The sequence below is a fragment of the Bos grunniens genome, chromosome 28, assembly GCF_055505025.1.
Source record: "Bos grunniens cultivar Pamir isolate PY7600 chromosome 28, Bosgru_T2T1.0, whole genome shotgun sequence".
In the NCBI taxonomy this organism is placed as follows: domain Eukaryota; kingdom Metazoa; phylum Chordata; class Mammalia; order Artiodactyla; family Bovidae; genus Bos; species Bos grunniens.
This window is the reverse complement of record NC_141192.1, coordinates 29,248,377-29,271,694: the sequence shown is the minus strand read 5'-3', so window position 1 is coordinate 29,271,694 and position 23,318 is coordinate 29,248,377. Positions and strand designations below refer to the sequence as shown.

At 39.5% G+C, this 23,318-nt stretch overlaps 1 long non-coding RNA gene across 3 annotated transcripts in view; it reads right to left on the bottom strand.

Moving 5' to 3' along the window:
• The window catches only part of LOC147343067 (uncharacterized), a 65,953-nt gene extending 43,391 nt beyond the window's left edge, over nt 1–22,562 (bottom strand). Inside the window, exons 1-2 of one of the 3 annotated variants that reach the window (XR_015156961.1) lie at nt 22,321–22,554; nt 129–3,119 (exon numbers count right to left, since the gene is read on the bottom strand). This is a non-coding gene — a long non-coding RNA (uncharacterized LOC147343067). Of the gene's footprint in view, nt 1–128; nt 3,120–16,634; nt 17,480–22,320 lie in introns of those variants that run through there. The other 2 variants (XR_015156962.1, XR_015156960.1) reach the window with 2 other exon arrangements.
• Between the last annotated feature and the right edge of the window lie 756 nt (nt 22,563–23,318).

Genomic DNA, 23,318 nt, shown 5'->3' with positions numbered 1-23,318 from the left:
TTCATTATTTCACCCAGGATGATCACAGTGGTTTGATACACAGTTGGTGATCAATGAATGTTTTTGCTCCAGCAGTCTAAAAGGTTCGCAACACTAAGGGCAGCTGTTTAAATGATTTGTCAAAGCTCTGCTTCATGACAACGTGTTTATCATGGATTCATGCTTGTTACAAAAATTCAGGGTCAGGAATAGTTCTAAGATACAAGTGGTCAGATGTCACAGTGATCTTTATTTCCTAATAGAATATTAGAAGTTTCATTGCCTGAGAGATTGACATCAGTGTCCAGGGTAATTGCCAGATGTTTTGACATTAGGTTTCAAGCCCTTTTGGAGGAGAGGATAAGCAGCTCTCTAAAACCATAAGCTGATGTTAAAAAAATACAATTATTTTTTGAAATGGAGTTTTTATGACCACTTAAGCTCTAAGAATTGTTTAAAGCTATATAAAAAACACACCATAATATCACTATTTTAAATTAGCCTTCAAGTCAGCCTCTTTGTAAGGAAACAGTTTTTATTAGGCCAATAACCTTTCCCTTCTTCTTTATCTTTTGTTTTGACTATGTTAGGTCTAGCAGAAGTCACTCCAAAGTCAAGTACATCATTTGATCCCTATACTATTGAGACCAGAATGAGTGTTAAATTTCCTGGGGCCAATTTCAGGGTAACCAAGGGCTCACCTAACTGATCGTTCTTTGTAAACATGTTCCATGTGCCGTGTGTCCTTGAGACATGGGCCATGATAATAGAGCTAGATTAGTATAAACCCATCTCAACTACTAAAGAACTAATATTTGCATTATTAGTTATTGATGTTTATACTAAGAGCTAGCATAATCTGAGTGCCTACTATGAGACAAACTGTGCTAAGCATTTATATATAATCCTCACAACAGTCTTGTAACATACGCAATTCCATTCTACAGAAGAAAAAATAGGCTCAGAGGTGTTAGGTGACTTCCCTAGGATCAGATTGTTATTGAATGAAAGGCAGAAGATTTGAAATCAGGTTTATCTAACTTCAAACCCACCCTCTTTCCTTTATGCCATGCTGCTTCCAATAATATCATTTGTACAGTAATTTGTAACTGATAAAAGACTTCTTCATTTAATTTTAGTCTCATTGAGTCTGAGGATTACTCATTAGGGATGTGATCTTTGTTACTGCCTAATGAAACAGGAAACTTGTTCAGGTTCATGCAACTGGGAAAGAGTAAGCTGGACATGGACCCCAGGTGCTCTGACTTTTATCTTGTGCTATTACCGTAACATCAGAGATACCAAGGTTTCAGGGGCAGTGCATGTCTAGTGGCCACCGCTGACTTTTACTTGGAGGTACAGTTTGCCCTGAGAATCAGAAGACTTACCCCAACTTAGAAAGAGTTTATCAGAGGTGCTGCTTGAGGGTTTTCTTCCACAATCCCTACCATCCTAGAGTTTATAGAAATGCAACACCTAAGCATGTTTATAAAGCAATCTCATGGAAATGAGTAAGCAATTCATGTATGTGATCAGATCACATCAGTTGCTCAGTTGTGTTCGACTCTTTGCCACCCCATGAATTGCAGCACGCCAGGCCTCCCTGCCCATCACCAACTCCCGGAGTTCACTCAGACTCATGTCCATTGAGTCAGTGATGCCATCCAGCCATCTCATCCTCTGTCGTCCCCTTATCCTCCTGCCCCCAGTCCCTCCCAGCATCAGTCTTTTCCAATGAGTCAACTCTTCGCATGAGGTGGCCAGAGTACTGGAGTTTCAGCTTTAGCATCATTCAGATGCTTCAGAATGGACTGGTTGGATCTCCTTGCAGTCCAAGGGACTCTCAAGAGTCTTCTCCAACACCACAGTTCAAAAGCATCAATTCTTCTGCGCTCAGCCTTCTTCACAGTCCAACTCTCACATCCATACATGACCACAGGAAAAACCATAGCCTTGACTAGACGAACCTTTGTTGGCAAAGTAATGTCTCTGCTTTTGAATATGCTGTTTAGGTTGGTCATAACTTTCCTTCCAAGGAGTAAGCGTCTTTTAATTTCATGGCTGCAGTCACCATCTGTAGTGATTTTGGAGCCCAGAAAAATAAAGTCTGACACTGTTTCCACTGTTTCCCCATCTATTTCCCATGAAGTGGTGGGACCAGATGCCATGATCTTCGTTTTCTGAATGTTGAGCTTTAAGCCAACCTTTTCACTCTCGACTTTCACTTTCATCAAGAGGCTTTTGAGTTCCTCCTCACTTTCTGCCATAAGGGTGGTGTCATCTGCATATCTGAGGTTATTGATATTTCTCCTGGCAATCTTGATTCCAGCTTGTGTTTCTTCCAGTCCAGCGTTTCTCATGAGGTACTCTGCATATAAGTTAAATAAGCAGGGTGACAATATACAGCCTTGACAAACTCCTTTTCCTATTTGGAACCAGTCTATTGTTCCATGTCCAGTTCTAACTATTGCTTCCTGACCTGCATACAAATTTCTCAAGAGGCAGATCAGGTGGTCTGGTATTCCATCTCTTGAAGAATTTTCCACAGTTTACTGTGATCCACATATCAAAGGCTTTGGCATAGTCAGTAAAGCAGAAATAGATGTTTTTCTGGAACTCTCTTGCTTTTTCGATGATCCAGCGGATGTTGGCAATTTGATCTCTGGTTCCTCTGCCTTTTCTAAAACCAGCTTGAACATCAGGAAGTTCATGGTTCACATATTGCTGAAGCCTGGCTTGGAGAATTTTGAGCATTACTTTACTAGCATGTGAGATGAGTGCAATTGTGTGGTAGTTTGAGCATTCTTTGGCATTGCCTTTCTTTGGGATTGGAATGAAAACTGACCTTTTCCAGTCCCGTGGTCACTGCTGAGTTTTCCAAATTTGCTGGCATATTGAGTGCAGCACTTTCACAGCATCATCTTTCAGGATATGGAATAGCTCAACTGGAATTCCATCACCTCCACTAGCTTTGTTCATAGTGATGCTTTCTAAGGCCCACTTGACTTCACATTCCAGGATGTCTGGCTCTAGGTCAGTGATCACACCATCGTGATTATCTGGGTCATGAAGATCTTTTTTGTACAGTTCTTCTGTGTATTCTTGCCATCTCTTCTTAATATCTTCTGCTTCTGTTAGGTCTGAACCCAGTGATAAATAGATGAGTAAACATATACAGAGTTACAAAAATTATTAAGCATAAAAAGGACTAAATGATAATTTGTTCTCAATGCCTAAGCTGACAATTTGGATCCCCTCTAAACTATAGTCATTTCTAAGATAGATAAAACTGTTATTTATACTTGGCATGAGGGAAAGATCTGGAAGACTGTAGTATAATTAGAAGAAAGCTGGAAGATTTTGAGTGGGCCTAAGAAAAATGATTGGCTCTTTGATCAGTGACTTTTATTACAGTGAGCTGTTCTAGGGCAGGGGACAGGTTTTGTGTTTAATGTCTCCTTACCACTCCAGCTCCATTGTCTGCCTAGCAGTTTATAAAAACAGAGTTCATAACCAAGCAGTCATGGATGAACTTGACATCATTTGTGTACTTCCTGATATTAAAAACAGAATAAAAGATATATATACATTTCTCCAGAGAGTCCCTAGATTTCACTAGATCCCTGGAATATATAACTCTGCAAAACATACTAGCCTATAATGACCCTTCATCCTGAAAGTGAAAGAAAGTGAAAGTTGCCCCGTCGTGTCCAAGTCTTCGCATCTCCATGGACTAAAACATGCCAGGCTTCCCTGTCCTTCACCATCTCTGGAGTTTGTTCAGACTCATGTCCATTGAGTTGATGATGCTATCTAACCACCTCGTCCCTTCTGCCTCTTGCCTTCAATCTTTCCCAGCATCAGGAAGAGAGAGGGTGATGCCAGTGAGGATGGCTGGTGTTCACATCAGCTTGGTGGGGTTCACATCACCCTGTGTGTCCACAGGAGTAGGTGGCTGAAGAGTGGACTTACCTGGGGACAGAGAGCCTAAGCTAAAGGGGGAAGCTGGGTTGTACCAGCATTTCCCATAAGCAGGGACCCTCAAGGGTCCTCTGAAGAAGTAACAATATACCCACAAGAAAGAGCCAGAATTTGGAAACTGGATGCATGGAGACACCTAAATGCTGCTCAGAGGAACAAGCAGCAGAAATAAGACAGAATTCCTTACCATGGACGTGTGGATGGTCCAGTTATATGAATAAGGGTTTATGGCCTCAACGGAACCAAATAAAGACTAACCAATGAAAAATAATGGGGCTCCTGTTATAAGGATCCTGAAATTCCCTCTAACTGGGAATTGTCAGGATTGGTCTCCCAAGTCTAGAACGAGGCTGTGTCCAAAGTGGATGGGGATGGTAGGGCTGCTGGGCAGCAGGGTGGACAGGTCCTTATGCCATCTGCAGATGTTCTGTGCTCGCATTGTGTGCTCGCTGGTCTTGCAAGGAAACCCTGGACAAGAAAAAAGGGTCTCACCTCACATTCTATCAATAGCACCAGAGGGAGCCTTCATTTCCAAAGGTAATTGCCACAAACGTGTTACACAGTATCATTCATTACTTGCTAGGACTGAGTGTTGAAAGTCCATTTCACAAGATAATGAAGTCGTTTCCCAGAACTAAAATAACCGGTTATCTGACTCTTAGTTTCATCCCACATTAGATGTATTACACACACAACTGTCAAAATAAATAACTTACTTGGGATGTGTCAGAGCTCACAACGAGCTGATGAGAAATGTGTAGGGTTGTGGAAAGCAAATCAGAGAAGCTGAGTGAGTGAGGAGAAAATAATGGTCCGTGTCAGCAAAGGGATGGCCCAGCGTGAGAGATGAAAGCCTGGTGAGATTTTAAACTGCCCACATGCCCATTCCTGCAGGTTTCCGTGAACAAATAGGGCCACATGTGGTCACGCCAAAAATATCAGCATGAAATGAATTCCTGGCGGCACTGGTGTCTCATGAAGCTGGGTCTGTAATTTACAAAGGTGGAAGCCAAAGCTATAAAAATAAAATGGGAGTTTTCAATCAGGTAGCATGAGACAAGTTGGGGGAATCATGTACTTGCTGGCAAGATACATTTTTATCAGGCAACAGGTGTCATTAAAAAAAAAAAAAAAAAAAGATTGGACAGCCAGTTCCAAACAGAAAAAGTTGCAAAGGATTTGAAGTCTTCCACACGGAATGGGAAATTAACTTTTAAGGAAGATTTAGGGAATATTCAGAGTAGCTTTCAAGTAGAAATGATGAGCCTAGGGAGGCATGGGAAAACCAGATGAGAATGATGGTGATGATAAAAGAAGAGGAAGAGGAGGAAAAGAAGAGGAAGAGGAGGAAAAGAAGCAAATCTTACCCAGGCCAGCTAATTAAAAAGTGAAACATGACATATACACAGTATTCACATAAAAGTAAGCTCCATTAAGGAAGGTGCTAAGGATGGGGAAATGAACATGAGTAAATATTCCGGGTTTGGCCGTGTTCTTTCAGTGGCAGCAGTCATCTGTCTCCTGTGCCATCGTCGTTGGATAATATCATGTAATGAAATGCCCTGAGTGGCGCTAGTAGCTCGCAGCTGTCAATGGTGTGCATCGAAGAGCTCCAGTTTGATGGAGCATCATCCAAGCCAGTGGCCGTGTGGAGTGCCCCTGTTCTTGTCCACCTTTGGGCTGACAGGATCTGAGAATTCATTGAGTGTAGGCAGTTGGTATAGACATTTGAGGCCCAGGTCCCCTTCCTGAATTCTGCCACTTTCCCTTCTCTCAGCTAGGCCAATCCCAGTCTTGGCAATTTTGTGATTCAGCTATCAGAATCTTCGCTTCATCAGAGAGAAGATAATTTCTGGAATAGAAAGCTAAAGGAGGGCTAATAAGTCCATGTTAGGGTTTGTTTTTCATCTTCAATAGTAGGGCTTTTATGAGCAGTGCTATTACACTGAGTAAATAGAATCGTAGGAGTGAAGAAAGAATCATGGGCTTTGTGAGCAGCGGGCTATGAAGTCCATTCCTGCCTACTTAGAGCAGATTGGTTAATCTTGCTAAGCCTGTGTCCTGTTGAGGACCACTTTGTGAAGATTAAATTAATGATCACCTTCACTGAGTATGCTTCCCAGATAGCTCAGTGGTTAAAGACCCCACCTGCCAGTGCAGGAGATGCAGGTTTGAGCCCTAGGTCAGGAGGATCCCCTGGAAAAGGAAATGGCAACCCATTCCAGTATTCTTGCCTAGGAAATCCCATGGACAGAGGGGCATGGTGGGTTGTAGTCCATGGGATCACAAAGAGTTGGACATGATTGAGCAACTGAGCACACACAGATTACTGAATCCTTTCTAAATTAAAACTTGCCTTTATTGAGTACCTTCTACTTGTTAGACCTTGTGTTAAAGCATCTATAGTATCTCAATTAAACCTTTGTTGTTGCTTAGTTACTAAGTCGTGTCCAACTCTTTAGACTCCATGCTTTTAACATCCACATAAAATGCCCAGTTCACTGCTGAAAAATGGTGACTACTTAATAAATGGCACTTCTGTTATTATAGCTACCTTAAATCCATTCTGGGACAAAGAGGATGTAAATAAATGACTTTATTTATAGTCTATAAATAAATAGTGTCTACCATTGTTGTTTGCTCTCTCTTTGATCAAAGGAAGTGTCAAATGTCCTTCTAGCTCTCATAGACATTTTGCCAAGAGAATTGTGAAGACTTTGACTTTACAGGGAACAAAATCAAATGGTAAGAGTGATAGGGAAACTTCTCTTATCTAAAATAGCATAGAGAAATCTGTAACTCTGGCTGCTACTCAAACTTCAGGTTCCTCAAGGAGGCTGATATTTTCTGCTCTGATACTAGAACATGTGTAAGACCAGGCACTGTTGGAAAAATGAAGTGCTTGATTAGATTTGCCAAGAACTCTCTTTAACAAACTCAACAGTATTATGATAGTTCAAATAATATCACATTTGATCCCCAGTGAAAAGCTTCTGTTTGTTGGCAAAATTGAGACATACAAGATTTCAGAGAGAACATTGAGTTGCCTGCTGCACTCCAAGTTTTCTGGGACTCGATTTGCTTAGATATTTATTCCCTTCTGTAATTGTCCATTCTGGCATGAGAAATCAGAAACACATTTAAAGGAGACAGTTTATCAGAGAAAGCTCCTATTAAAATTGTATGCTTAATTTGTTAATTAGGTGGGTAAGAACGAGGTCTGGCCAAAAAAGATTTTTTTTTTCTTCTTTTCAAAGAACAGTAGGAAAATAGGCCAGGTGATTAGCAATCTATTTTTAGGACTTGACAGGTCAGTTTTATTCCTAGGAAGAAAAAGGGCTTAATCTATTTGTAGAACTTGATCCTAGCCCAGAGCCATTTGTCACTGCAAGTTAAAAACCTCCATGTTAACTTCCTGCTTTAAACAGCCTGGACTAATCCCTCTGGAAATCCAATCTTTCTACCTCATCACCAGATGGCACCAAACATCTTTGGGGGAGGGGAGAGAAGTGAATGGTAATGTTTACTTTCTGGCGTTCCATCTAAAAAATAAATTCACTTAACATGCTAAATGCTGAGGGAATAAAATGTACAGAGGAATTGAATCAATTTCCATGTTAAGCAGTCCTGCTGCATTCCTTGTCCCGGCTCTAGATCAATTTCATAGTTTCTAGAAGATTGAATCTGATAATCCTAGGAAAAGAGTCTTTCTAGAGTCACTTTTTATTGTGGTAAAATGCACATCACATAAAACTGATTATTTTAACCATTTTCAGCATACAGTTTGATGGTGTGTGTGTTCCATTGTGGTGTTTACATCTGCGTGTTGTACAACCATGATCACTATTTCCAGGGCAATTTAATCATCTCAGACAAAAACTGTGTACCTATATAGAGTCATTACTAAGTGAAGTCAGGTTGAGAAAGACAAATACCACATGATATTATATACAGATGATATTAAATACCACATGCTTATATACAGAATGTAACAAAATTATACAAAGGAACTTATTTGCAAAACAGAAACAGACTCAGGCATAGAAAAGAAACTCGTGGTTACCAAAGGGGAAAGGTGAAAGGGGAGGGATAAATTGGGAGTTTGAGATTGACATATACACACATTAGTATATTTCCAATAAGGGCCTACTGTATAGCACAGGGAACTCTGCTCAATATTCTGTAAATAACCTAAATGGGAAAAGAATTTGAAAAAGAATAGACATATATACATGTGTAATAGAATCACTTTGCTTGTAATCATTGGAGGAAACTGAGTTGAGGGTATGTGGGACCTCTCTGTATTATCTTTGTAAGCTTCTACAAGTTTTGTAAGTTTCAAGAATCCCTTGAAACAAATACAACATTTTAAATCAGCTATAGTCCAATATTAAATAAAAGTTTAAAAAAACTATAAAAGTAAAAAAACTCATTTTTAAAAAAAATAATAAACTTTTTCCAAGCCTCATTCTTATTTCCACTTACGGCCACACTGATGTTAACATTCTGTATCCAGCATGTACATTTTGAGAGAATTCTTAAATCTTTAAAGTTTGGTTATAAAGTAGCTGCTGGCCATCAAACTCAGCAAAACAAGAGTCTGTAATTTTCCTCCCTTCCCATGGCACATCCAATAAAATAATTGATCATGTGTTCCTGGTGGCTCAGACGGTAAACGTCTGTCTTCAATGCAGGAGATCCGGGTTCGATCCTTGGGTTGCGAAGATCCCCTGGAGAAGGAAATGGCAGCCCACTCCAGTATTCTTGCCTGGAAAATCCCATGGGCAGAGGGGCCTGGTGGGCTACTGTCCATGGGGTTGCAAAGAGTCAGACACAACTGAGCGACTTCACTTCACTTCACTTCATTCAACAAACATTCCTGTGCTTCTTCTGTGTTGTGTACCATAACTACTGTCACTTTAGTGATAAACATGTGTAAGATAAGATTTTTACCCTCCAGCAGATGACATGGTGGAAAAGACTTTTACCTGTTATTATTTTGAATATAATAGGAGGACAACACTGCGACTTATTAATTTACTGAATGCCAGTTAACTGTGCTTGATATTGCACAAAATATGTGACTTGAGTTCTCACAAGAATGACCAGGGAGATGTAGGAGATGGCACTTCATGTGGGCAATATTCAAGAGACAGAAACAGAGGTAATCTTTAGAAAGTTTGAAGAAGGATGGATTGGAGTCGGGAGATCAGTTGGAAAGCAATGACCACAGTTCTTGCAAAAGATAATACAGAAACTTACAAAGATAATACAGAGAGGCCCCACGCACCCTGACTCAGTTTCCTCCCATGATTGCAACTTACGTCACTATAGTGCAACAGCAAAAGAAGGAGCTCGAAGTTGATATTGGTACATTGGTTGTGTGTAGTTCTTCCCCCCCGCCCTCGGTTTAGTTCAGAAATAATGGGCACATAACATTGTGTAAATTTCGGTTGTTCAAGATTATGTTTTGATGTATGTATATGATGTGAATATGATACATATATATATGATATGAATATGATGTGAAATGATTATCGCAATAAGGTTAATTAACACATCAGTCACCTCACTTAGTTACCTTGTGTTTGTGTGTTTGTGAGATGAGAACATTCACGATCTCCTCTTTTAGCAGCTTCCAAGTACAATACAGTATTGTTAACTAGAGCCACCATGCATTAGATCTCCAGAACTTACTCACTTGTAACTGGACATTTCCACCCTTTGACCAACATCTTCCCATTTCTCCCAACCTCGATCCCTTGGCAACCACCAATACACTCTGTTTCAACAACGACTTCTGGATTCTAAATGTGAGTGATATCACATGGCATTTGTCATTCTGTGACATATTTTGCTCAACATAGTGCCTTCAGGGTTCATCCATGTTGCTACAGATAGTAGGATTTCCTTCTTTATTGTGACTGAGTAGTATTCCATATTTTGTGTGAATGCATGTGTGTGTGTGTGTACACTACCTTTTCTTCATTAATTCATTGACAAACTTCATTCATTCATTGACAGACTTTAGGTGTTTCTGTATCATGGCTATTGTCAGTAATGCTGCCGTGTAGATACCTCTTTGAGACAGTGATTTCATTTCCAGAAGAGGGTTTACGGGATCTTATGGTATTTCTATTTTTATTCTCTTTTTGATTTTTGAGGAATCTCTATATTGTTTTCCATAGTGGCTGTACCAATTTATTTTCCCACCAATGTACAAGTGTTTCCTTTTCTGCACATTCTTGCCAGCTCTTGTTATTTCTTGTGTTTTTGATATGTGCTACTGTGCTGTGCTTAGTCGCTCAGTTATGTCTGGCTCTTTGAGGCCCCATGGACTGTAATGCACCAGGCTCCTCTGTCCATGGTGATTCTCCAGACAAGAGTATTGGAATGAGTTGTCATGCCCTCCTTCCGGGGGTCTTTCCAACCGAGGGATTGAACCCAGATGTCCCACATTGCAGGCGAATTCTTTACTGTCTAAGCCACCAGGGAAGCCCAAGAATACTGCAGTGGGTAGTTTACCCCATCTCCAGGAGATCTTCCCAACCCAGGAATTGAACTGGGGTCTCCTGCGTCACAGGTGGATTCCTTATCAGCTGAGCTCCCAGGGAAGCCTGTTTTTGATGTGTATCATATCAAATAGTTCTGTGTCATTTTATGATATGTATAAATTTGTGTAACTGCCACTGCTATAAAGATTCTGACCCATTTAAGTGAAGTGTACAAATCTTCTCTCAAAGTCCTTTACACTCCTCTGTTCATAATATAATTGATTACCTTACATATTTATAACATGAATGTAGATATGTTAAGAATCAAATCACACATGTTAAAATTTTGATTTCAACTGTCCAATATAATTTAGAAAACCCAAGAAGGGAAGAATGTATTGTATTTACTCATATTTATGTTCTTTCTGTTCTTTTGTCCTTCCTGAAGTCCCAAAGTTCCCAAAGTTCCTCTTCTAATCATTTCCCTTCTGTATCAAGACCTCCCTGTATACAAAGTCTACCTGTGACAAATTCTCTTAGTTCTCCTTCATCTGAAAATGTCTTTGTGTGCATGCATGCTTAATCTTTCAGTCATGTCCAACTCTGCGCCCCCATGGGTTGTAGCCTGCCAGCATCCTCTGTCCATGGAATTCTCCAGGCAAGAATACTGGAGTGGGTTGGCATTCCCTTCTCCAGGGAATCTTCCTGACCCAGGGAGTGAACGCACGTCTCCTGCTTTGCAGATAGATACTTTACTGCCTGAGCCACCAGGGAAGCCCTGAAAATGTCTTTATTTCCCCTTTATTCTGGAAAGGTAATTTTACTGAATATGGAATTTAAAGTTGACAGTTCTTTTCTTTCAGCACAGGGAAAATGTGTTGCTTACTTCTGGCCTCCATGGTTTCTGATGGGAAGTCCACAATATTTGAATTGTATTAATCTTATAGGTGAATTGTCTTTCCCCTGTTGCTGATGTCAATACTTTTTTCTTCGTTTTTCTGAGGTTGATTTTAATGCATCTTGGTATGGATTTCTTGGGGTTTATTCTGTTTGAGGATCACTGTGCTTCTTGGACCTATGTGTATATGTCTTTTGGCAAATTTGGGAATAATTTTATAGCTCTATCCTATTTCTCCTATCCTGGAATTCCAGTGACACAAATATTAGATCTTTGGTCATAGTTCCATGGGTCCTTCAGAACTGTTTATTCAGTCTGTGTTCTTTCTATTCACTATATTGGGTCATTTCTGTTGTTCTGTCTTCAAGGTCACTGGTTTTTGTCTTCTGTTTTCTCTATTCGACCATTGAGCTCATCCACTGAGTTTTCTATTTTGGCTTTTGTATAGTTCTAAAGTGTTCATTTGGTTCTTCAATATTTTCTTTATTTTGCTGAATCTATTTTTAAATTAGTTTTGAGTCTGACTGTAATTGTTTATAGATGATTACTTTAATATTCTTGTTGGATAAGCTTTCCAATTTTATATCGACACAATAATTGTGTTGGTGTTGGCATCTGTTGGTTATCTTTTCTTGTATAAGTTTAGCTTTTCCTGGTTCTTGGTATGTTGATTGAGTTTCAGTTGTACCCAGGACATCTTAAGTATTTTGATACGAATTCTGGATGTGGCTTAAATCTTCTAACAGGCCTCCTTTGACACCAGACCAGCAGGTGAAGTGTGGAGGGGTCTTGCATGTTAGTGCCAGGTAGATGTGGACCTCTTGTTTTCCCACTGGGTCTCCAGTGACACCAGTATGTCATTCCTTGGGTCCCAAGGTTCCTGGCTGGTCCAGCTTCTCTCTCCACCTTTCAGTATTTAATTATGTTTACTTTCTATCTAATGTGTGCAATTTCTAGCTGACCATATTGGGAGGAATAAGAAGTGTATTATGTGATCTTGGAGTTGAACAGATAATGTTAGAGTCATTTTATTTCATTTGATTATATAGTTCATGAAGAACAAGATCCAAGTACAAACAATAGCAATGATGATGTTTTTGGACAAAAATTTGGGGTGTTTGTAGACCTCACCAGTTTATTAATTTCTTTATGAATTGTACACTTTGAGAGAAAACCAGCACCCTTTCGTCAGTAACTTTTTCTATCATATCAAGTACTGTTAGGCTTTCTGTTTTTGTAAAAATAAAAAAAAAGTATAAGAAAGGAATTTAATATTTTTTTCTTAAAAATATAAACTGGCTTCTTCTTAGAAAAATATTTAAGAGTCTCTTCAAATGCACCTGAAGACTTAGGAATTATGTCCTTATTCTAAGCTTTGTGTTCTTGACAAGGCAGAGTCATGCTCTAAAGGGACACACTGTCATTGAATTTTAAATAAAGGTGCCTTGATATAGGATGGGAAGCATAGCCTTCAGTGCTTTTTAGTCTTCCTCTTGACTAGAATAAAACTGCTGAGTTACAGGCTTTAACTATCATGTCATAGGGAAAGCACTTAGGGTTTATTACACCTGCTAATTACAGACCAAGCTCAACAGGAAAATTTAACTGCTTCTAGAAAATTCAGAGAAACCACAGCTTTTACCTTAAGATGCAAATGTCGACTCTGTGGTCACAAAGTTAGCAAATAAATTGAAGAGTCTTTAGTTTTAAATTATGGCAATTCTAAAAAAAAAATTACTGTAATTCTTAGCTTTAGTGTAGGAGTCAGCAAAGGTTTTCTGTAAAGGGGCCAGATAATAAGTATTTTAGTCTTTGTGGCCAGGCAGTCTGTTGTAACTACTCAATTCCTACATAGTAGCATGAGAGAAGCCTCAGATAATGCATTAACAATGTAAGTGTGGCTGTGTTCTGATGAAACTTTATTTACAAAGGCCAGACAGCAGGCCACATTATAGCCAGTGGACCATAGGTTGCTGACTTCTGATATACACACCATGTGGTAGGTACTTTACTGAAATATCAATTTGTATTTTTCTCCCTGTAGATTCTCATTTCTTCATTACTCATGCGTAGACAGAGTCTTTCATATTTCCTTGACTTAGGGATTTTGAAGGAGCAGAAGTCAGAAGCAGCCTTAAATCAACTTTTCTTCCTACCTATATTGAAATCCAAGACAGACATGTAGAAGCCTGAATATGATCAGTAACATATTTTTCTTGGCCCAAATGTGTATTTGAAGGGATTTGAATAAGTAGTTAGCATTTAACAATCAGTACTTCCCAGATTGTGCAGTGGTAAAGCATCTGCCTGCCAATGCAGGAGATGCAAGAGATGCAGGTTCAATCCCTGGGTTGGAAAGATGCCACTGGAGAAGGTAATGGCAACCCACTCCAGTATTCTTGCCTGGAAAATCCCTGACAGAGGAGCCTGGTGTGCTACAGTCAGTGGAGTTGCAAAAGAGTCGGACACATACAGACACACACATTTAACGGTCAGGATGTTTCACATAAAATTTAGATTTCTGACTTTTCTAGAAAACCTGGTGTCCTTCATGACAACAACTGGTTAAAGCAGAATGGCAACTAGCCCTTTTTGGACAGTTTTCCCCAGTCCCTAGCACTCTCTGTGGTCTTCAGAAATGAAGTCCAATGTTAGTTGCCACTTTTTTTTTTTAACTGTAAAGGGACATATTAATTTTACATATTAATATAAACAAGGAAACCCTTGAAGCATTATTTCTTTTTTAAAATATTAGTCAAGATTTATTAATGCCAGCAATGGTCTAAGCACTTTATGTGTTGGAAATATTAATGCCCCACCTGATGGAGCACTCCTGTTATTACCTATACCTCACAGATGAGAAACCTGGAGCAGAGGGCTTAAGTTACATGCCTCACAGCCTATAAGTGGTAGGAAGTGGAGCCATGGTTTATGCCTACGCTAATCTCAGAGTCAGCATCTTCAATCATTGACCACACTCAATGTGAATAGTGTAGGTGAAGCATTATTTCTTTATTCTGGTCTTTATACCGGTGTCTATACCTATAAATCTTTGGACTCCTTATTTATCTGCCATCCTTGGCCTGAAACCATTGTAGAAATGATGATAGGTGTCCAGATGACAATGGCAGAAGAAAAGCACTTTAGAAGAAAAAGGAGGAAGGTGAGATTTCTCTAAACTGGAGTTGGTGTTGAGATGACAGTGGAACCTCAGAGAAATAGGGCCCACACTGTGTTCTCTGGGTCTGTTGGTTTTAAAGCAAATCCTTTTAAAAGTGTAAATCCTTTGACACTCTTCACTTTCACTCGAAACTGGGCTGACATCTGTGACTGCCTCAGGGAGTAGAATGTGATGGAGGTGAACCTGGGTGACTTCTAAGGCAAGAAACCAGGCCACCTCTGCTAGTTTCTCTTGGAGTGTCTCCTCTGGGAGCTTTCACAAACCGTGTATGAAGTCTGACTACTGTAAGGAGGGGAAAGATTGTATAGAGAGACCACAGTGAGAAGTAGAGATGCCTGAGAAACTTCAGCTGTTCTGGCTCCCAGTTTTTTGAACAGTCACAACCCAGATCCCAGTCACCATCTGATGCAACTTCATGAAAGACTCTAAGAACCATCTGGCTGAGCCCAGTTACTCTCTAGAGAAAGATAAGTGAGTGTCGTTGCTTTAAGTCAATCTTCTGGGGTAGTTTTTAATGCAGTAACAGTAACCAGAACAGTGAAAATGCCAGAAAGGAGTGGAAAATCTGTAGAGGGACAGCTCCATGATTTAAGGTGTCCTTCTTGCCTTGCCAGAGCATCCTGTAAATGGTAAGCGGGTGGCCTTCAAGAGGCTGCTGTGTGCTGCACTGGAGGACACAGATGGTGCCCAGTGAAGGCTGGGACAGAACACTTGTGGTTCCATTTTCCTGGCATGACACTGTAATGGGGCAACTTTTGGAAGCAGAGTCAGAAGGAAAAGGGGAAGAGGAGAGGCCTTTTTTAAATTTCTGTGTGTATTTATTTATTTGGCAGTGCCGGGTCTTGTTCGTGACATGTGGGATCTTTAGATGCGGCCTGCGAACTCTTGGTTGTGGCATGTGGGATCTACTTCCCTGACCTGGGATAGAACCCGGGCTCCCTGCATTGGGAGAGTCGGGTCTTTGCCACCGGACCATCAGGGCAGTACCAAGACTTTATCTTTTGAGCTTGAATTTCTTGCCAGTGCAGGAGATGGTATCTTGAAGTCAATATTTATTAAATTTGAAGATAATTTAAAAAGCAGTGTTTCTTAAATATTCTAATTTGAGGAGCATGATTCATATTAGAATAAAAAAGGAAACCCTTGATATGCCGAGTATCTGAAACATCCCTTTTCTTCCCTCAGTCAGTTATAAGTTTGCAAGTTTGCACTGGATGCCTTTAGCCAAAAATATGAAATTGGTAAACACATGAGATCTATTAGCTCTAACAGCTACAGTGAAGAAAATGTAAGTGAATAAAAATCATTTTATGGGAAACGGTCTTGGAGAAAGAAGAGTTAAGATTGTGAAATAAATGATCCTTGATTCTGTCCTCCTTCCCTTCTGCTTATCTCTCTTAATGACATTTAACCTGAGCTTGGATATGGGGCAAATACTTCAGTAAGCTACTTTACAGACAATGTTTGTTTCTTTTGCAAAACCAATTAGACAGTTTGTATACATTAATAACAAACTATCAGGAAGAGAAATGAAGAAAACAACCAGAAATGAAGAAAACAACCTTGTTTACAGTTGCCTCAAAAAGGATAAAATTCATAGGAATAAATTTAACTAAGCAGGTAAAAGACCTATACCTGAAAACTTTAAGACATCGATGAACGAAATTTCAGATGACACAGTTAAATGGCAAGTATACTATGCTTTCCATTATATGTTATAATTCTCAGTATAATTCTTCCATAGGTTGGAAAAATTAATATTGTTAAACTCTGCATACTACCTAAAGCAATCTATAGATTCAGTGCAATGCCTATAAAAATTCTCATGGCATTTTTTGTAGAAAGAGAACAAATAATCCTAAAATTTGTGTGGAACCACATAAGATCTTGAATAGTCAAAGTAATTTTGAGAAAGAAGAACATAGCTGGAAGAATCTCAAATTCCCGATTTTAAACTATACGATAAAGCTGCAGTAATCAAAACAGGTTGATACTGGCACAAAAATGGACAAACAGATCAGTGGAACAGAATACAGCCCAGAAATAAACCAATGAACTTATGATCACTTAATCTATATACAAAGGAGACAAGAACATACAATGGAGAAAAGACTCTTTTTTTTAATAAATGGTGTTGAGGAAAGTGCATAGCTATGGAAAAATAATTAGACAAACAATTTATTACACTATATACAAAAATAAACTCAAAATGGATTAAAGACTTAAATGGAAGGCCTGACACCGTAAAAGTCCTAGAAGAGAACATAGGCAGTAAACTCTTTTCATTAGTCTCAGCAATATTTATTTGGACCTATCTCCTCAGGCAAGAGCAAAAAATAAACAAATGGAACTACATCAAACTAAAAAGCTTCTTCACAGTGAAGGACTACATCAGCAAAACTTTAAAAAGCAACCTATTGAATGGTAGAAGATATTTGCAAATGATATGTCCGATAAGGGCTTAATATCAAAAATATATAAAGAACTCATACAACTCAATATCCAAAAAGGAATCTGAAAAGTGGACAGAGGACTTGAATAGATATTTCTCTAAAGTAGTCAAATAGATAACCAACAGACACATGAAAATATGTAGGTGAGGATGTGAAGAATAGAACCCTTGTACACTGTTAGTGGGATGTAAATTGATGCGACCGCTATAGAAAACTGTATGGGAGGCTTCTGTAAAAAATTTAAAATGCTGTAGAACTACCATACAATCTGGCAATTCTACTTCTGGGTACTTCAATTAAGTAGCTCAGTTGTGTCCGATTCTTTGTGACCCCATGGACTGCAGCATGCCGGGATTCCCAGTGCATTACCAACTCCCAGAGCTTGCTCAAACTCATGTCCATCGAGGTGGTAATACCATCCAACCGTCTCATCCTCTGTTGTTCCCTTCTCCTCCTGCCTTCAATCTTTCTCAGCATCTGGGTACAGTTAGAACTGGACATGGAACAAATCGGGAAAGGAGTATGTCAAGGCTATATATTGTCACCCTGCTTATTTAACTTATATGCAGAGTACATCATGAGAAACTCTGGACTGGATGAAGCACAAGCTGGAATCAAGATTGCTGGGAGAAATATCAATAACCTCAGATATGCAGATAACACCACCCTTATGGCAGAAAATGAAGAAGAACTAAAGAGTCTCTTGATGAAAGTGAAAGAGGAGAGTGAAAAAGTTGGCTTAAAATTCAACATTCAGAAAAGTAAGATCATGGCATCTGGTCCCATCACTTCATGGGAAATAGATGGGGAAACAGTGGAAACAGTGACAGACTATTTTTGGGGGGGCTCCAAAATCACTGGAGATGGTGACTGCAGCCATGAAATTAAAAGACGCTTGCTCCTTGGAAGAAAAGTTATGACCAACCTAGACAGCATATTAAAAAGCAAAGATATTACTTCGCTGACAAAGGTTCACCTAGTCAAAGCTATGGTTTTTCCAGTAGTCATGTATGGATGTGAGAGTTGGACTATAAAGAAAGCTGAATACCAAAGAATTAATTCTTCTGAACTGTTGGAGAAGACTCTTGAGAGTCCCTTCGACAGCAAGGAGATCCAAGCAGTCCATCCTAAAGGAAATCAGTCTTAAATATTCATTGGAAGGACTGAGGCTGAAGCTGAAACTCCAGTACTCTGGCCACCTGATGTGAAGAGCCAACTCATTGGAAAAGACCCTGATGCTGGGAAAGATTGAAGGCGGGAGGAGAAGGGAACTACAAAGGATGAGATGGATGTATGGTATCACCGACTCAATGGACATGAGTTTGAGCAAGCTCTGGGAGTTGGTGATGGACAGAGAAACCTGGCATGCTGCAGTCCATGGGGTTGCAAAGAGTCGGACACAACTGAGTGAGTGAATGAACTGACCTAGGTACTTAGCTGAAGAAAATGAAAACTAATTTGAAAAGATATATGTGCAGGTCAGGAAGTAACTGTTAGAACTGGACATGGAACAACAGACTGGTTCCAAATAGGAAAAGGAGTACATCAAGGCTATATATTGTCACTCTGCTGATTTAACTTATATGCAGAGTACATCATGAGAAACGCTGGGCTGGAAGAAGCAGAAGCTGGAATCAAGATTGCCGGGAGAAATATCAATAACCTCAGATATGCAGATAATACCACCCTTATGGCAGAAAGTGAAGAGGAACTAAAAAGCCTCTTGATGAAAGTGAAAGAGGAGAGTGAAAAAGTTGGCTTAAAGCTCAACATTCAGAAAACGAAGATCATGGCATTTGGTCCCATCACTTCATGGGAAATAGATGAGGAAACAGTGGAAACAGTATCAGACTTTATTTTTTTGGGCTCCAAAATCACTGTAGATGGTGACTGCAGCCATGAAGTTAAAAGACGCTTGCTCCTTGGAAGGAAAGTTATGTCCAACCTAGATAGCATATTGAAAAGTGAAGTGAAAGTGAAAGTGAAGTCGTGTCCGACTCCTAGCGACCCCATGGACTGCAGCCGACCAGGCTCCTCCATCCATGGGATTTTCCAGGCAAGAGTACTGGAGTGGGGTGCCATTGCCTTCTCCTTATTGAAAACACCACAGTTCAAAAGCATCAATTCTTCGGCACTCAGCTTTCTTCACAGTCCAACTCTCACATCCATACATGACCACTGAAAAAACCATAGCCTTGACTAGACAGACCTTTGTTGGCAAAGTAATGTCTCTATTGAAAAGCAGAGACATTACTTTGTCAACAAAGGTCCGTCTAGTCAAGGCTATGGTTTTTCCAGTGGTCAGACAGTAAAAGACAAATGAGGTATGATCTCACTTATACATGGAATCTAAACACTGAAGCAGACTTACAATATAGAGAACATTTTGGTGGTTATTAGAGGGGACCGGAGTGGGAGGATAAGCAAAACAAGTGAAGGGGATCAGGAGGTACAAAGTTGCAGGTATAAAATAAATAAGTCGTGGGGATGCAATGCATAGCATAAGGAATATGACCAATCATGCTGTAGTTAACTTTGGGAACAGATAGTATTAAGAAGAAGATTTATTATGGTTATCAATGTATAACACATATTGCACAGCAGAACCCAATAAAATATCACAAGTAAATTATGGTTCAGTTTTTTAAGAAGCCATTTTTCACTGATTTATGTTGTCTAGGTTTCATGAATAAGGTAGAAAAGCCAATCTCTCCCCTCTCCCACCACTCCCGGCTTTGTGTTACTGAAATTTCTTAAAAACGAGAAAAAGGAAAATATAGGTTGGTTGGCCAAGTCTAATATTTGTGAATATTTTCTTTAGTGGATGAATGGAAAAGTTAACTTGAAAATTAGCATCGGCTTGCTGGTGGGTGTTTCCAAGGATTTTTATTAGATACCAGACTTGTGTGTTTATGTAAGTGTGTACATGTGTCTATGTGAGTGTATTTGTTATTTGCATGTGTGTATGTATGTGTAAACACGTCACTGTTTGTTTTCCAGTCCAGTGCTTTGGATGAGGAGTTTGGACAGTTCTCAGCAAGTTCTCTGAACTTTTTTGTACTTTGTGAAGTTTCATTTTAAACAAATGCATAAATACAACAACGAATTATGTCTCTCAAGCTCCTCCAACTTGTTCAGGCTTCTAAATACAATTTCTTGAAATCACAACAATTTGGATATGGAAATGGGTTTGAGATTGTTTTAGGAAAGAAAGGTGGCAAGTTCAGAGCCTCTCTAAAAGCAAAGGATTTTAAAAAGCAATCAAGAAAGAAACCTGCAGGGAGACTTAAAGTAAGAGACGAGGGCTTTGATGAGGCCCCAGAAAGCTCTCCTGCAAATGAAGAACAGCTAAATGAGCCATTTATAAGCAAATAACAGGAGAACTGAAGAAAAATGAGGCAGGGACTGTTTTTCCATTCAGGCCAAGTAATATGGGTAGTACTAAGTTGGGCGGTAGCAGAAATGAGCAAACAGTATGACTCTTAATTGCTATCTCTAAGCCTTCTGGTTGAGGAGAACAAGAGCAGGAGCCCAGGAGAATGCCTCCCCACAATAAAATGTCTTGTGCCCCTCCTTGGCTCCATAATTTTTTTATAACTTAAAAAGCTTTTTATTTGCTTGGCTACATCAGGTCTTGGTTGTGGCACACGGGATCTTCAGTCTTTGTTGCAACATGCAGAATCTTTATTGCAACATGTGGGATCTAGCTCTCCAGCCGAGGATCAAACAAACCAGGGTCCCCTGCACTGGTAGTGCAGGGTTTTAACCACTAGACCACCAGGGAATTCCCTCTGTAATTACTATGATCTCAACTTTATCAGCTTTGGGAAAAAACCAAGGGTTGTAGGATTAGTTCAAAAGAAATCCCCCTCAAATCGATAACCTGTTACATGAAGCAGTCAAGTATGTGTCTCCAGAGTCTGCTCTATGCAAAAATGCAACCAAAGAGAAAAATGTGCAGCTGAAACTAAGACATACTCTTTTCTGTAGCAAATAGTACTTTGGGCAGAATTGGCCTTATAGCTTCACATATTAAGGTGATACAGTGGCTTAAGCAGAGAGAGACAAGTCTGGAAGGAGCAGAAAGAAAATTGGAGGCAGAATGCTTAGTTTCCTAAAAAGGCATCATCATTTCATCTGGTAATGAGACCTGGGACTGCCCGCCCCTGAGTCACCCAAGACTCCTCTTGAACACTTCTAATTACAGGGGATGGCCAGAATTCTGTTTGAGGTCAGAAGAGAGATGAAGGCAGTCTGACTCCCTCACCTGCTTATGGCAGGAAAAGAGCACTCTGGGTTCTTGCAAGTTCATTCTTGTCATAGAATATAGAGAATATTGCCTTCAAATTGTGCCCTGGGCCTCCTAAGAGCCATAAATCCAAGACAGGAGATGATTCTGGAAGGCAGGGGATTCTTTCTCCATTAATTCGTATCTCATAAGACAGCCTACAATGAAGTGGTTGTTAGCAGCAAGAGCAATGGTTCCAGAAATTCACATGAATGGAAATCAAGGGTTTACTCTTTGGTTTAGGTCAACTGTAAGCAGGCAAAGTAGGAATTACCAGGAAAAAAAATAGTGCAAATGGAACATCATACACACACATACACACACACATGGAAAAAGGAAAAGAAGAAAGAAATCTGAGGATTATATTAGACACGCAGGTTGAAAAATAATCTCAAAGGACCCATCAAACCTAACCAAGATAAAATCAGCAGTCTTATTCATAGCCTTCAATTAAAATAGTAGCATTTCTAATTACCGTACAGTACCGTGACCCAGTTCTCACAAACAATCTGAGTGTAGCTTTTAAAGACAGTGGTGTCAGAAAGAAAACGAATTCTGCACAAATCAGTCAAGTTTCATCGCACCATTTCTATAGCAACTAGAAGCAAAAGAGTTACAAGGCTTGGTGACAGGAGAGTCTTAAGTGGAAAAAAAAAGAAAGCAAACACATTCAGGTTATTTATCAAGTTCAGTAAAATAAAAGCTGTTAATCTCATTGGACTTCCTAAATGAGACATTTTAAAGTCCTTCATGATTTTATCAACATCTAAGCAGTACGTTTCCAACCTGGCACCGTGGACATCTCAGAATGCTTGGAAGTAAAAATGGGACCCTCAAGTTATTTGCAGTATTTCAAAAAGCCTAATACAAACCGTACATTTATCTGTATAACCCTGAGTTCTGAACTCACATAATCTAATATTTGCACAGAACCACATTTTTAAAAAAAGTATAGTACTAAAGAGTAATTTTAAAACAGGAGGTTCATTTTTTTTTTTACCCAAGACACTTGACCAATATTACTTCATAATCCAAGCAACACTTACTGTATCTCTGTTTCTCTCCTTCCCAGGGTTTTTCTGCCCTTCACCATGCTAGAGACTCACTCATGAAAATCTCCTCGAGTTCTCTGACTACTGGTTGCTCTCTGGCATTTTTCTCCTTCACTCTCACTCTTCTCTGTTTTGTCCACTCCCCCACCCTCAGCTGTTTATTCCAGAGCTTTCTCTCACTTCTTTTGTGACTCTTCCCACGTCTTTCTGCTGCTCAGTTCTTGTCTCGTGTGGCTGTTTCTGCCTCCTCGAAACATAGGGAGATGCCTTCTCCACAGCCGTGGAAATGTGTGCGGATGAACATAGCAACAATTCCTTTTACTTATTGAGTAGAAATGTACACATTTATAATTTTGGCACTTATTGATTAATCTGCTAGAGTGAAAAACAGGAACTAATCACGTTCTTCAAAAGGGAGAAATAGATCATGAGCAAAAGGGTAGAAGCCTTGCTTGAATTCACATTAAAATTATGTCTACAGTGACTTTTGGAAGGGAAGAGGTAGAATGGACTGGAAAGAGGAAACACATAGATGTGAAATTTATCTGTAATATTTCAAATCTTTAGAGCTGCTGTATTTAAAATAAATAACCAACAAAGAAAAAATTCAAAAAAGCAAAATAAAAAATGCTTACAGACAAAAAAAGAAAAAGGATAGTTTAAAATAAAGAAATAAGAAAAAAAAATTGGCACATATTATTATCCTACAACAACAGAATTGTGTCTCCAAGTGGTTCTTATTTGCTGATTCATGGCTAGAGAACTTAACCCTTCCTGGTTGACTTTCTCCGTAACCATCCCTCCCTAAGCAGCGCCCTGTGGCATCTTTGGGGAATCTCTGTGACTCCTCCACACATAGTTTAAAAAACATTATGTAGCTGTCTTCTTTTGGCCACTGTTTGGCCCTGTACCACTGAATAGACTTTCAGGTGTGATCCTTTGGAGATGAGTGACCAAGGACTCAGGAGTCTTCCACATCCTGTTGTGTGATG